The following is a 14,762-nucleotide window of genomic DNA, read 5'->3' on the forward strand; positions in this document are numbered from 1 at the left end:
ATCACCTCACTCGGTTTCCAGTAGACGCATGGGACAACTATTCTGTTCCCAGCTAAATGCCATGTGCATTGGGCTGCATACAGCTGAAGGAAGAGGAGAGAGTGGAGCCTGAAATCAAAATGTAGAGAAAGTGAGTTTTGAAAGGGACTCTTGAGGGAACGCTTTGAAATATTGCTGAATAACAGTTACACTGCACAAATAAAGCTATATACTGCAATGCACGAACAAAACATTTTGTAAAAAAGGAATATATTCAATAAAATGGGAAAATTTTAGATATTTGAGATATAATTTTAGTATTCATATGTAATAATAATAAATAGCTATTTTTCCATAAATTCAGCAGATGAGTCATTTAAGTGCAAAAAACATCAGTCATATAGTTTATATTAAGTATATGTGTAAATGTATAAATATAAATGTTTATAAAATGATTTTTCAAACTACTAAATAAAACAACGATTACTGGAGTACGTTCTTCGATAAAATTCTACTTCAGTTTTTACAAATTCAACATTTAATTCATTGCGTTATTTTTAACTGTGAAATGAAGCATTTTTTTTTTTTTGAGTAAAAATAGTTTCTAGACCATTTTTTCCCCAGTGTATGAGGGGAATTAACACTGCTTAATTCATGCTGTATTTCATGGTGACCTCATCTTAATTGGTGCTTTCATGTGATGTACTTTGATCTGACATCCAGATTGATGTGGACTAGGAAACCTTGCCAATTTCAAAATAGATAGGCCAATGTGAGCCCAAATAGTAATATTATAGCCCGCTCTTTATGCCTGTAGTAACTCCTTATTGACAAAAGTTAACATCTGCACTAGAGAAATCTGACAGCAAACTAAATAGCAGATGTTCGCGAGAATACCACGACGTATGCACGTGTCACTGCTCACACAGGAAACGACATTCTGATGAGAAACACACGCATGCGCTGTGTAATTTTTTTTACTACTTATTTGAACCAGAATATACAGATGATGAACTAAGAGGGATGGACATTCTACATCAGAACGGCATCTCCTGGGTCAGCAGCAAAACATGCATGCATCATGTTACTCTCCTGGTGAAGACTGATGGGAGAGAAGAAACTGTTGAATAAAGTTATAATTTTGGTTTTCTTTGCACACAAAAAGTATACTCTCAGTCTCATAAAATTATGGTTGAACCACTGATGTCAGATGGACAATTTTACAGATGTCCTTACTACTGTACCTTTCTTGTTCTTGAACGTGTCAGTTGTGTTGCAGTCTATGCAGGGTCAAAGCTCTCAGATTTCATCAAAATTATCCTAATTGATTTTCCGAAGATGAACGAAGTTCTTACATTGCGTCCTAACTAGTACATGCGATGCAACACATGATAAAATGTATCTTTTCCATGTCAATCTGAGTTTAGTCCTAACTAGCCACAATGGCAACACTGTATTATTTCAAATATTTCTGCGATGTTGTGGCTGGAACAACAACAAACAAAGTATATGACAGTATCTAAAGTTAAACGTGTCGAATCTGAGTCTGAATATCATTTTGCGTGACCTTATACATACTTAAAGCAACAATATATAGTTTACCTCATATCTTGAAAATAAAGGAAACATGTAAGTTGAAATAACAAAGATCGTATCAGTCGCTCAGTATCTAAATTTAATTAAAAAGGTTTGATATTTATAAATTGGATTATAAATGAAAGTGCCGTTCACTTCCAGGTAGCGCACGCCCAAACACGCTTTTGATTGGCTGTGATGTTTGATTGATTCTGTTGCGTCATGTTGTCACGTTGCATCTGATTTGGACACCCAAATTACTTGACATTGGAATCTTGAAGCATCGCGTGTAGTTAAGACACTGTGTTATGGGTTTGGATCAAAATGTAAGTAATTGGGTAAGTAATTTATGACAACATTTTTGGGTGAACTAACCCTTTAAATTTGATTGACCAAGAATAAAGGTGTCCTTAAGAATAATTCTACCATTGTGTCGTAATGGCGCATGCAAAACCCTATCGTTTATGAATGAATGGTTGATTTCTTTTGTGCAAGAGACTTAACAGTTGTCACATGACAAAAGAAAGGTAAAACCATCTCTGAGTCATATAATTTATCTTTGGCAAGATAATGATGTCGTAATTATGAATATTATCAAAGATGAACTTACAGTATGTGGATGTTCAAGTAATTTGATACAAGGGAAAGTGAAAATGAATGAAATTACTTGAATAAAGATGAAAATTGGCCTGTATGGCTAAATATGGTGCATTTATTGTGTGATAGACCTTGTGTTAATTAATATGCATTGTCATTTTCAGAGAGAGGACCTGGCCTGGATTTTAGTTTGTGTTTTGGTTTTGTTTGTGCGTGGCAGTCGGCCGTGAGGGGCTGCCGTGCCGTTTTGCATTTATTTTATTATTAAAGCTTTCATTTGATTGTCCGCCAGATCCCGCCTCCTTCTTCACGATAATTATGGAGTTTTAATCCGTTACACATATCATTAAGGAAACATCAATGTGTTTTTCGGAAGCGTGTTAATTTTTGCTCGACTTCGTTTGAAACAATTTTCATTCACGCAGCAAAAAAGGACAAAGTAGCCTAATTCAGAATATTTTGTCTAAAATGAAAGTTCATGGATTGTTTTAAAGATGTATGTAATCAGATTGCTATTGTTTAAGTTCCTCTCATGTCGTGATTATAAAGTGATAGGCTCACACTTTGAAGAAGAGAACACTATGGGACTCTCACATGGGACACTCAGGTGCCTGAAGTGGTTTGTTTATACATCTTGTCCTTGACAATTTCGCTCAACAGCAGGATTTGGAGCCTCTTCAAGTGATCCAGATCCAGGTGAGTGTCTAAATGATGTTTTGGCTCTCGTCTGTCTCTTTAAACCTCAAATGACTCCTGACATTCTGCAAAAAACTTCAATCTTTTATGTTTTATATACAGTACATAATCATGCTGTACACTTTGCAAACGTATGAAAATACTTCTTCTATCATGCTTCTTCTATCATACACATCTGCATACATACGCTATATACAAATCTATTGTTCATGAGATCACATTGCACATACAGTGATTCTAGTGAATAGGAAAGTTCATAGCGTCTGACCTTTAGTAACAGATCATTAGTGGTCAACTGATTGTCCTGTCGCTTTAGGACTAGTACATTCTTCCAAATAAATAAAAAAATTTTCCCTTGGCACAAACAGGCTGTTCTGAATACAAAGCCTTATCTTAATTCGGCACAAGGTTTGGTTATTTCAGTCCTTGTCTCAATTATCACTTTGCAGAAAGTAATTAACTTCAAGCCAGTTGTTTGCACTTCCTTTCATGGACTAGCTATCTTTTGCAGATCTCGGAGAGGAAATTCCCCAGCTCCGATCGGATCGATATAGCCGTGGCTTGTTTTGTAAAAACACAGGCACTTTCAAGAGGTTGTGACCAAGGTCATCTTAATCAATAAATTATCTAGCCATCCCGCTGGCGTGATCTTGAGATAGCATTTTCGTCCCAGACCTGTCAGAATCGATGAAGGCCTGGTCAGCAGCTTGTGGATGTTATGGTCTCAGCTCTCTGGAAAGGTTGTATCAGCCACTACACTGGTAATGCATTCAATGAGAAGTTACAGCTTTCAAATTATGCAATTTTATAATGAATTATGAAAGTTACACCAGTTACTTTTTTTCAATTTATTGACTGACAGCTCTTTTGTCCCCATGTTGAGAGAAATCAGGAGTAAGTGCTGAGGTGCGCTGTGTAAACATGAGGGCTATTGTTGTTCTAGACTAAATGTGAACATGCATCTCATCTCACTTGAACAATAACAGATTCAGTATTCCTCGAAATAAATAAAATTAGTGAAATGTAAATTCAGAAAATGACGCAAACCTGCAAAATTAAGCGTTTTAATCTCATTTTATTAACCAATGTCCTTGCTGTTGACCTTCGGTGATTCAATTTAACCATACTAAGCAGCAAACATTACTTAAAATTAGTATCGTGTTAATAAAAGGATTTTTCTTTTATCAAAAAGAGAGCTTTTTATTTTAAAAACAAACAAACAAGCTCAGGCCAGATGAGAAATAGTCATGCAAAAGTAACATAATGCATTACTTTCCATAAAAAGTAGCAAAAGTTACTTTTTAGGGAGCAACACAATATTGTAATACATTACTTTAAAAAGTAACTTTTCCCAACACTGATTACTACTACTATTATAGATCTAAGAAACTATCTTTTTTTAAATGGAACAGTTAATTAAACCTCTACAGACAATCATGTAATTAAGTATCATATTAGTTACTTTTATGTATATCTTATAGTATGATATAGGATAACATGGAGTTCGAACTTAAAGAAAGGAGTAAAGAAAGAGCCAAACTGAGCAAAAATATAAGTTTGGTGCAGCTGACAATATTTACAATTATTCGATAGTACTTGAAATAATCATCGATCAATCAATAAGGTCTTTAAAAACTGCATATTAATATTAGTTTTCACTCTATTCATCCTTATATTGTCTTAGTAAAATATATAAAATGCTTAGTTTTATGATTAAAGCACTGTAAACAATATTAAACAATATAAAAATTAAGAATCAGTTAAATTCTTAGAGCAGAAATACATGTGAAACAACCTGGAACGTCATCAGAAATTATGCTGAAAGTATGATTTACTGTATTTGCAAAAAAAAAAAAAAAATAATAATAATAATAATTTGTCAATCAGAGTACAGAAAGCATGTAATAGATTGTGTACAACAGGTTTTTTTTTTTTTTTTTTTTTTTTGCAAAGTTTTGATCATATTGAAAATTTAGAAGCCTCAGAAGTTTGCATATCAAATAAGTTACAGTAGACTTTCGGGTTAATTTTGCTAAATATTATGTTAAATATTATGTATATATTTGTTTTAGTACAGTCACCATTTATTTTTTTTTTTAAATAATTTGTTACTATTGTTCTCATGGGTAAGGCCTTATTTGGAAGTTTTCTCAACGAAGTTGCTTAAGTTAAACGCACTGCAAACGCCAATGAAGTACGACCACGCCACCTGTTCGGCGCGCTATGTTTGATTTATTCTGATTTTAAATTAGCATTTGTAGGACAGCAGGGGATTTTCTTTATGCCAACAAAATTGATAAAACCTCCAAACTGTCAGATTGGAAAATTGGTTTTCACATTTCAACAATTGAAAATTACAAACAGATGCTTACGCTGTTACACAGGCTGAAGGATTTACATCAATAGCAATTCCCATTTGATAGGCATTTTTCATCACCGAAATTGACAGGCCACCAAGAAACTCGACAACCTGGCATCTCAAGTAACAAACATTCAATAGATTAGGCTAGAGGTAATGAATCGGAAATTTCAAACAGTGTCAAATATTGAATAGCATAAAGCACTGTGCCATCATAGGCAAGCTTAGTGTTGTTTTGTATCATTCTGACATGTAAAAGAAACCCATAGATGCTGACTGAATGTCTTGTGTTATTTCGACAGCTCTCAGGCCATTTGTGTTTCTCCCAATAGGTGCACTGATAAGTGGAGTCTTCAGATATATCCCTGGGTTTAAATGCAGGAGACAAAATAGCAACCCCACATGTTTTCAAAAAATAAATGTTTAAAGATGCAGAAAGGCTTGTATTATTGAGAGAAAAATACTCCTTCCAGTGTCAATTTAGGTTTAAAACACTCTAGTGGTTTAAGGTGACATGATGGCAAGATATACATAAAAGATGACCTTCTCTAGTCAGAAACATAAACTGAAACACACACACACACAAAAAATAGTTTGGTTTCAATCCATTAACTTATGAATAGGTTATGCAAAAATTATTTTAGTTTATATTTTACTGCTTTGATAAATAGTTTATATAGTGATATAGAGAAATGCAAAAAGTAATAAAATAATAATAAATTACTGCACACACTGGCAAAGCTCATACTATTATGACCAGAATATTTTGTGTATGTTGTCCATGTTACATGACATTTTTACATTGCAGTGTGTAGCTGGATGGATCATAACAGTGGGTGTTTTAAGCTAATGAAGCCCATTAATAGCTTGGAAAGAACATGTCAGCAGAAGATTAACATTTAGGAAGACTTTTAATAGATATTTATAAAATAAAATAAATAAATAAACCAGGATTTTCATGTCCAGTATAAATTGATGAAACAGGTTGAACATGTTATGTTTTATGCTATCATGCAAGATGAGCAAAAAATTAGCAAAAGAGAGAAATGTTGACGACTGATACTTTCTTCATGGAATTACTTTCCTTTTAAGAAAATGATGTAACTTCTAGCAAGCCATGTGATTTAGGGCATATGCTTAAGATTTTAAAAGGAAGGTTGCACCAATATAACTGGGTTTTGAGAATCATGAACTAATTTAAAGGTTCCATAGAATGCAAAAGCCACTTTTATAAGGTGTTTGAGCACAGTTGTGTGGCAGCAATGTGTGAAAACAGCCAGCCTATAATGGTAAAAATCCACTCATTTGTTGTTTTATAATCCCAAAAAATAATAAACAGTCTCTCTACACAAGTAGTCCCAGAATTATGATGACAGTCGATGAAAGTGAAGCTCTCTGGTCTATTAGCATACACAGCCCTGAGTGAGAAGCCGCGGTCTACCATTACTGTTCTCTTTGTGGAGGTATGTCAGTGCCAAAGAGCCATTAAAAGTGTCGTGTGTTGTGTTGCACCAACAAACATACAGTAGGAGTTTCCATAGACCGCTGAGGACACAGTGGTTAAATTTCATTTTCAAAGGAATTGTCCCAGAAGAAAAATGGAAAAGTCCTATACTTTGTGCTAACATATTACACCAGACTGCCACACAAACGAGAGTCAGTTCAGTGTTGGAGTTGTGCAAAGATTGCTTGTGAAAGAGCGATCGATATCAACGCTTTGTGTGCAAACATCCAGACTACAGACAAAGTTAGCATCATGCATCATGTTTTGTTTTCCAAAAGAGATTCTTGGCTCTCTGTAAGGCTAATTTAGCTAAAGCTACCATTGTCTCTGCCTGTTTTCAATAATGCTGCCTTCACATGCTACCAGAATGATTGTAAACAGGAATGTGGTAGTTAAAAATTGCGTTTGAAAGCAATGCATGTGGTCAGTAACACAGTAACTGTAACACCGGTATGCCGCGAGCATTAGCTCTTGAAGCTCGGCACTTCTCTGAGAAGGCAGCAGGGTTGCCAGGTTTTTGCAACAAAATCCTTCCAATTGCTACTAAAAACTAGCACAATTGCATTTCAAAGTGGGTTCCTTGGTAAAAAAAAATTATTCCGGGGGTATATTTCAAGTTATTGTGGTAGATTCAACACGCAAACATGAAAAGCAACCCGCGGCAACAATGTAAAAGTAGCACAATTCCACTGGAAAATTGCAGTCTTGGCAAAACTGGAAAGGAGGCGGGAACACCAGCTCATTTTTATTTTAAGGGGAAATACACATAAACAGAGTATTTTGCCTAATACCCTTAAAGTGGCAATTTCAAGAAGCTATAAAAATTGATCTGTGGGGTATCTTGAGATATAACTTTGCATACAAACTCTACGGACATCAGAGAACAAATGAAAATATTGAATCAATGCATTTTATGGCACCTTTAATGGTTTTACTTATTTAAAAAATATATTTATCACAATATATAATGTATTTACTAATATTCCAAATGCTAATTTTGGTCGGCTGCAATCACCTTGTGGGCAAAATACAGCGCCAGTGTTCTGAAGCTGCACCACCCAGATAAGCTAAACATTGTTTATGATTGGATCTGAACGAAAACAACATACCCTTGTGGCACAGCTGCAAAAACCACATACGTTGCTTGCATTCAGTGGATACTCTCCAAAATGATGCCAGGGTGAAGCGAAGGAGACGAATTGCAGAATAAATGTTTTTGGTTTTTTTGCATGCAAAAAATATTCTTGTAGCTTTATAAAATTATGCTTGGACCCCTGATATCACATGGATTATTTTACAGATCTCCTTGCAATGTTTCTGGACCTTGATCATGTAAGGATCCTTGATGTCTATGGGAGGGTCAGCGAGCTCACGGGATGCATCAAAATGATCTTAATTTGTGTTCCGAAGATGACCGATGGTCTTGCGGTTTTAGAACAACATGTGAGTGAAGTGACATTCAGCCAAGTATGGTGACCCATACTCAGAATTTGTGCTCTGCATTTAACCCATCCGAAATGCACACACACAGAGCAGTGAACACACACACACTGTGAGCACACACCCGGAGCAGTGGGCAGCCATTTATGCTGCGGCGCCCGGGGAGCAGTTGGGGGTTTGATGCCTTGCTCAAGGGCACCTAAGTCTAGTAAGTCACCTAAGTCGACCTAAGTCACCTAGAACCCACAACCCTTCGATTGGGAGTCCAACCCTCTAACCATTAGGCCACGACTTCCCCACAACATGAGGGTGGACAGAATTTTTGGGTGAACTAACCCTTTAACATTTTATGTAAAATATGCAGACATAAAGCCCGCCAAACTGTAGGAGCGACCCATTTGCTCATTTCCAAGTCACTACACGACCAGCAACAGTAACAAAACTATTAGAACTGTCCAAATCATTGAAATTACACTTTCAATAGCACACTAGGTGGCTATTTTCTTGACATGCCTCATTACACAGTGATTTGAGGGAGCAATCTTTTTCTTGAACTTGTAAGAATAAAATTTATCTTTTTGTATACTGTATTTATCCATACTTAATTTGCATGGAAATTTGCATGGAAATACCCAAAGCCAAGTTAACTCCCTGTGTATATTACTAAGATAGAAAACAGCAGGAAATCTATAATTATAGACCAAAAAAAAAAAAAAAAACCTTTGTGTTTGTGCAGCTTTAAATGAGAAAATCAGCTATTTCCATGGAACAAATAAATAGTATAGGCTATGGTGAAAAAAGGTTGAACTTTTCAGTCTCAAATAGGGGGGTGGGGGTGTGGGGGGGGGGGTACATAACCTAATCACTGTTGTGTGCTTGTTAACCCTAGGTTGCTCCAGGGGGATAACATGGTGCCTGCTCTACAGCGATGTTTTTAGAAACAAATTCCGTTAGATGTGCTTTCACTAAACGAGCACTGCGCAATGTCCGAAATGATTGCACTAAATTTTATGTATAATAATTTTCCATTCTTAATTTTTCTGAATTCAATTTAAACCTTTTAAATAAATTTTAAATATTTTTTTCTGTTATGTAAAGCACTTTGAAGTACCATTGTGTATGAAATGTGCTATATAAATAAACTTGCATTGCCTTGCCTTGGTCTTGAATCTGTGCTGTGTGGCAATTTCAATTTGTCACGCCTATTTGAGATAAGTGAGTGTGCGTGCATGTTGGGAAACTGATAAACCCCACATTATATGGCACCCTCTAAAATTCCCAAACTAATGTTTAAAAGTTTTTAAAATCATAATACATCGGCATTCCAAAGTGAGCCAGAATTTCAAAGGACATTTCTTTAGGACTCTAAGATAAAGCTGAAAAACTGATATCTAGCCATGACACTGCATTGAGAATCATTAATTCAAGAAAAGACAGTTCACTTCAGGCCACCTTTACTGTCAGTCTACAGGGACTACACAGGAATAATTGCAGTCCTAACTCAAACAGGGAAGACAATATAGCCTGCGTATTTCGCTCTGTATTGTTTGCATCCTGGAGATGTGTGTGCATATATATATCATATTTGTTGGAGGAAAAATGTACAGGGACAAAGTAATATGCCCCAAAATTTAAATGGTAATTTACTCATTGCCTTGTCATTCCAAACTTATGGCTTTATTTTTGTGGAAGACAAAAATAGATATTTAGCAAGCAGAATATTCACGTTGATCTTTCCATAAAGTGAAAATTAATGATGAACTAATTTATTCCCCCTAAACTTTCGCAATTGACTGACAAGCTCACATTCATCTGCCTAAACTTTTGAGTGCAATTCCCACAAATCCAATCCAATTCTATCCAACAACCAATGAATCAAACCACACCTACATTGTTTCCTTTTGCTGTCACCTCTTCTATTTCATTTTTTTTGTGTGTGTTCCATATGACCCACGCATTTGGAATTTCCATACAACAATCATTCACAGAAGTGTTCGAGGTTTTTGGAACAACCAAAATTACATCTACAGCTTCTACAGCTCAGTTAACAATGAGACCGTATGAGGTGCATGACACTCTGTGCCCTATATCAGTGACTTATGGTCCAATTAGTTTCTTAAGGCCTTGACAGAAATGAATTCTTGGGTAAGTACAAAAATATATGGCCCAGATGAAAGTGTAGACCATGTCTCCTAAACATACTGATGATATACAGCTCACAGTGGAAACAAATATGACAGCTCATCATTGTGTCACTTTCATTCAAATCACCCTTTGGTAACACAACTGGAAATGCTAGCCCATGTTAGTGTTGTAGATCTTATACGGCATGATCCTTCTAACCTGCCAATAAATAGTTCATTCCCATGGAGATAGCATGGCACTAAGCTAATAATGAGACTAAGTCTAATAAGTGCAAACAATACGATAAAACGTATTTATTTAAAAACCGTAGCATTTTATTGATACATTTTAGCTTGTAAGCATATTTATAATCAATATGTTTTCCAAATTCGCTCTGCCATCTTTGATTCTTCACTGAGCTCATCACAATGCATTTGTCATTTTGCTGTATCTGCAAAAATTCATGCAGTGCCGTCCAAAATTATTATTATTTTTTACATTTTTGCACCGAGGATGCCTTAAAATACCATCTAGATGCAGAGCACAAGTTTTTTGAATATTTTGTCAATATCAGATTATAGTGTGAAGACACACACACACACACACACACACACACACACACACACACACACACACATATATATATATATATATATATATATATATATATATATATATATATAAGCATGCACAGCACACAATCTATGTATATAAAAGCTATCAGAACAGTATCCAGAGCAGACAAGCAGTATTGGGCTGCCATATGTCTGCTACTATTCTCTACGGCCACAAAAAACCTCAAAAGGAGCTATCTGTCTCGGAGTATTGTATCACACGGCTGGATGGTGACAAGAAACCATTGCCTGTACTAGACATGTGGCAGGCTGTTGCAAGTCATGGGGATAGGGGATGGAGAAGTTGCATTTCACTTTCTTTATACTGTACATACCATCACGTCTTCAATATATTGTTAAACTTGCATCCTGAATAAACATGCATATCGCAATATCACAAAAACTTGTATGCTTATATGTATTAGTGCCCACATTTTGCACCACCAAAGAAAGCGTAATGCATGCATGAACAGGCTGAAAATGCTTTTTCTCCTAGAAAGCATTTAAAGTCAATCACAGTGAATGTTATTCAATTGCGAAATTCATTGTGTGCATTTACGCTAATAGGACTGCGTGCGCTCAAGAGTTTAATTTATGCTGTGAAGTGGAAGCGTGTGTACTAACATTATGTCTTTTCTACATAAAACTACACTACGTATGCACCATCTCCCCGCATTATAGCATAGCTGTTCGCCCTGTAACCTTCGGCTCATTACAAATTACGGACTGAAGGCATGTCTGTAGAACTAAACAACCCTCGACTAATTACGGCGACCTTAAAAATTGTTAGCAACCTTTAGAAGACTAAACGTGTTTTCCCTAGGGAGGAGAAAGTTGTAATTTTCGCAATAATATATTTATGAGTACACACACCCTCCGGACATGTTTGGCACTTCAAACATCAAACACAATGTTCTAAACGATGTGACAGAAGTCAGTGAACTTGTGGCATTATTACGTACAAAATTAACGGACATTCTGTCTCTCTGAGGCAGAAATGTTCATTTCACATTTGAGCTCATGAAAAAGAGTACATGTATCAAGTAGGTTTTGTTCTCTTGAGGTGTAATATTATTATTATTATCATTATTATACTTTTTTTTGACAGTTTTGATAGCATCAACACGACCAATCATTGTTAAAGGAAGTACTCGCCAGGTCTCTATATCACTCTTCAATTTATCTATCATGACTTTGAATTTTTTTTCATATACATTTTTATAGAGCCTAGGGATGGCGATACCAAGGTATTTTAATTCATTAACAGTTCTAAAGGGGAGACTATTAGCCAAGTCTAAATCTGTAGTATCAAATAATGGCATAAACTCACTTTTCTGCCAGTTGATTGTGTAACCAGGAAGGGCCTCAAACTCTCTGTTAAAGTCAGACAGAAAAGGCACAGATCTTTCAGGGTCAGAGAGAAAAAGAAGAACATCATCTGTATATAAGGATATCTGATGCTCTACACCTCCCATTCTAACAGGAGATATATGTGGATGGTTTCTGATACTTATCTCTAAGGGGTCCATTGCAATCACAAAAAGTAAAGGAGTCAATGGACAGCCCTGGTGAGTACCACGAAAAAAGGTTACCTATTGCTGTTTGTTACAATATATATATATATATATATATGCCATAAGTGGTCAAATGTTCTTCTTTAAAATCAATATAAACACCCCTCGGGCACTTGGATAAAAATAAGAGTGGTATATTTGGAAAATCCATCTACATGCACAATATACTGTATCAGCATGTAAAGAGTTTAAATAAGGGAAGACTTTGGTATTGGCATTTATTTATTTAGCTGACTCTTTTATCCAAAGAGACTTACAATTGCTGTATATATGTCAGAGGTCTCACGCCTCTGGAGCAACTAAGGGGTTAAGTGTCTTGCTCAGGACACATTGGTGTCTCACAGTGGATTCGAACCTGGGTCTCTCACACCAAAGGCATGCGTCTTATCCACTGCACCAACAGCACCCCGCATTAACCACCCTGGATTCGAACCCACGATCTCACGAGTTCGGAAGCTATTCCTGAATATGCTAGGAATGGTTCTCAAGGTTAGAATGAAAGTTTTATATATCAGATTCTGCAGAGCTGCCTCTCCTGATTCTATTGTGTTTGCAGTTTTGCAAAACTTAACCTTTTGAAAACAATTACAGAAATATCTGTAAACTTTGGTGAAATTTGACCCTGAAATCGGCAGATCTGCCCTAAAAGAGACATGCTGACGCATTTAAAATTCAATGCAAAGTCCTCTAATGGAGTCAGCGAAGGTGATTTGATATAAAGAGATTTGGTTCGGAACTTCTGAAAGATATTCAGGGTCATGTAACCACAACAGGAAAGGTTATTTTGAAATAAAGACAAATGCACCCTCTCAGTTTTGTTTTGATGGGAGCCTGTACAACAAAGGTTGAGCAGTATTTCATTGAAAGATTAACAACAGAGCTCAACAGTGGCCGCCCACTCAGCAGCTTTGCCTCCGGAAGTATTTTCCCAATATTTTTCTCCAAAGTAATTTAAAAAAACTTTTACATTGTTTTTACAATAAAAAAAGTCACCATGAACCAAACCAACCAAAATTAAAAGCTTTTATATGAAGCAAAGTAGATATCTTTTATGACTGAAGTATGTATCCCATGAAGTATTACTTATCATTTTAAAGTATTTTTATTTTACATTTTTATGTAAAATATTTTAAGTATGTAACAAAATATTGCGATATACTTACAGTAAAAACAATACATTTAAAGAGAAGTAAAAACCATACAGTACAAGGTAAAATTTTGCTAGTAAAAAATATAAATGACTGTATTTTGTAATATTAATTATAAAAGGACTGTTGGAAATTCTCTATTAATTCCACTCGAGACTTCTCTCAAAAAACATTTTCTTGAACTAAAATCAAAACACTTAACGCTGAATCTCAGAGCTCACATAAGGTCTGTTTTGAAAGATTTATACTGTAAAGTAGCATAAAAAAAAATCAATTTCTCTGAGTAAAAAATCTGTGTGATTTATATAAATGTGAAGCCCCACTGCTGCGCTCTCTTTCTTTACTCGTTCCTTGTATAATCTGTTCTCTTTGCAACCACCAAATTCATCCAAAAGCATCCCTAATATAAGAAATTTAGCCTTTTGTGATTGAATCTGTTGATAAATTTGACAATGTGATCTCAAGTCGTTTCAGAGATCATTAGTTCTGCTGCTACAGACAGCTGTAAAGAGTGCCTTAAAAAAAAAAAAAAAAGATAAATGTCTTTGTTTCAGAGCTGATGGCCGTTCAATGCAAATATTGATGATGCATAACAATGTTTTGATGTTTTCTGCATTTCATAAAATGGTGTCAGATTGCTCTGTAGGTGGCAAATTGAAACAGCAAGTTGTCTATAATGTCTATACTTAATGTAATTATGAGCCTTAAAAAGCAGCACAGCAGCAGCTCATTAATGCTGATTTAAGCATTACTTGATCCTTGTTTAGAGTATAGATCTGAATAAATTAAAAGTAAAGGTTGCTTAGGAAGAAAGGAAAAGTTGTACAAATTAGATATCCTTACCAGAGGTAAGCCCTTACAGTTGCTGCAGAAAGTAAAGGCCTTCTGGGACTTCTGTGTCTAGGTCAATGCCGGGCAAATTGATCCCATAGAAAGTCTGCCGATTAAAAAAATGAACAGCTTTACCTAGATTCTCCCACACGCTTCGCTCTCAGGCTTGAAAGAATCCGATTCTGTGATCAATTAGCCTCCCGCATCGCAAGTGAATCAATTAGGGTTGGCATAGTTAAAAAAGCAGACTTAATGACAGCAGGTTAGATTTCTGAGATGAGGGCAGGGCTTCTGCTTTTCTGCTCTTTTCATTTATCCTCT

Source organism: Carassius gibelio, chromosome B25 (assembly GCF_023724105.1).
Source record: "Carassius gibelio isolate Cgi1373 ecotype wild population from Czech Republic chromosome B25, carGib1.2-hapl.c, whole genome shotgun sequence".
In the NCBI taxonomy this organism is placed as follows: Eukaryota; Metazoa; Chordata; class Actinopteri; order Cypriniformes; family Cyprinidae; genus Carassius; species Carassius gibelio.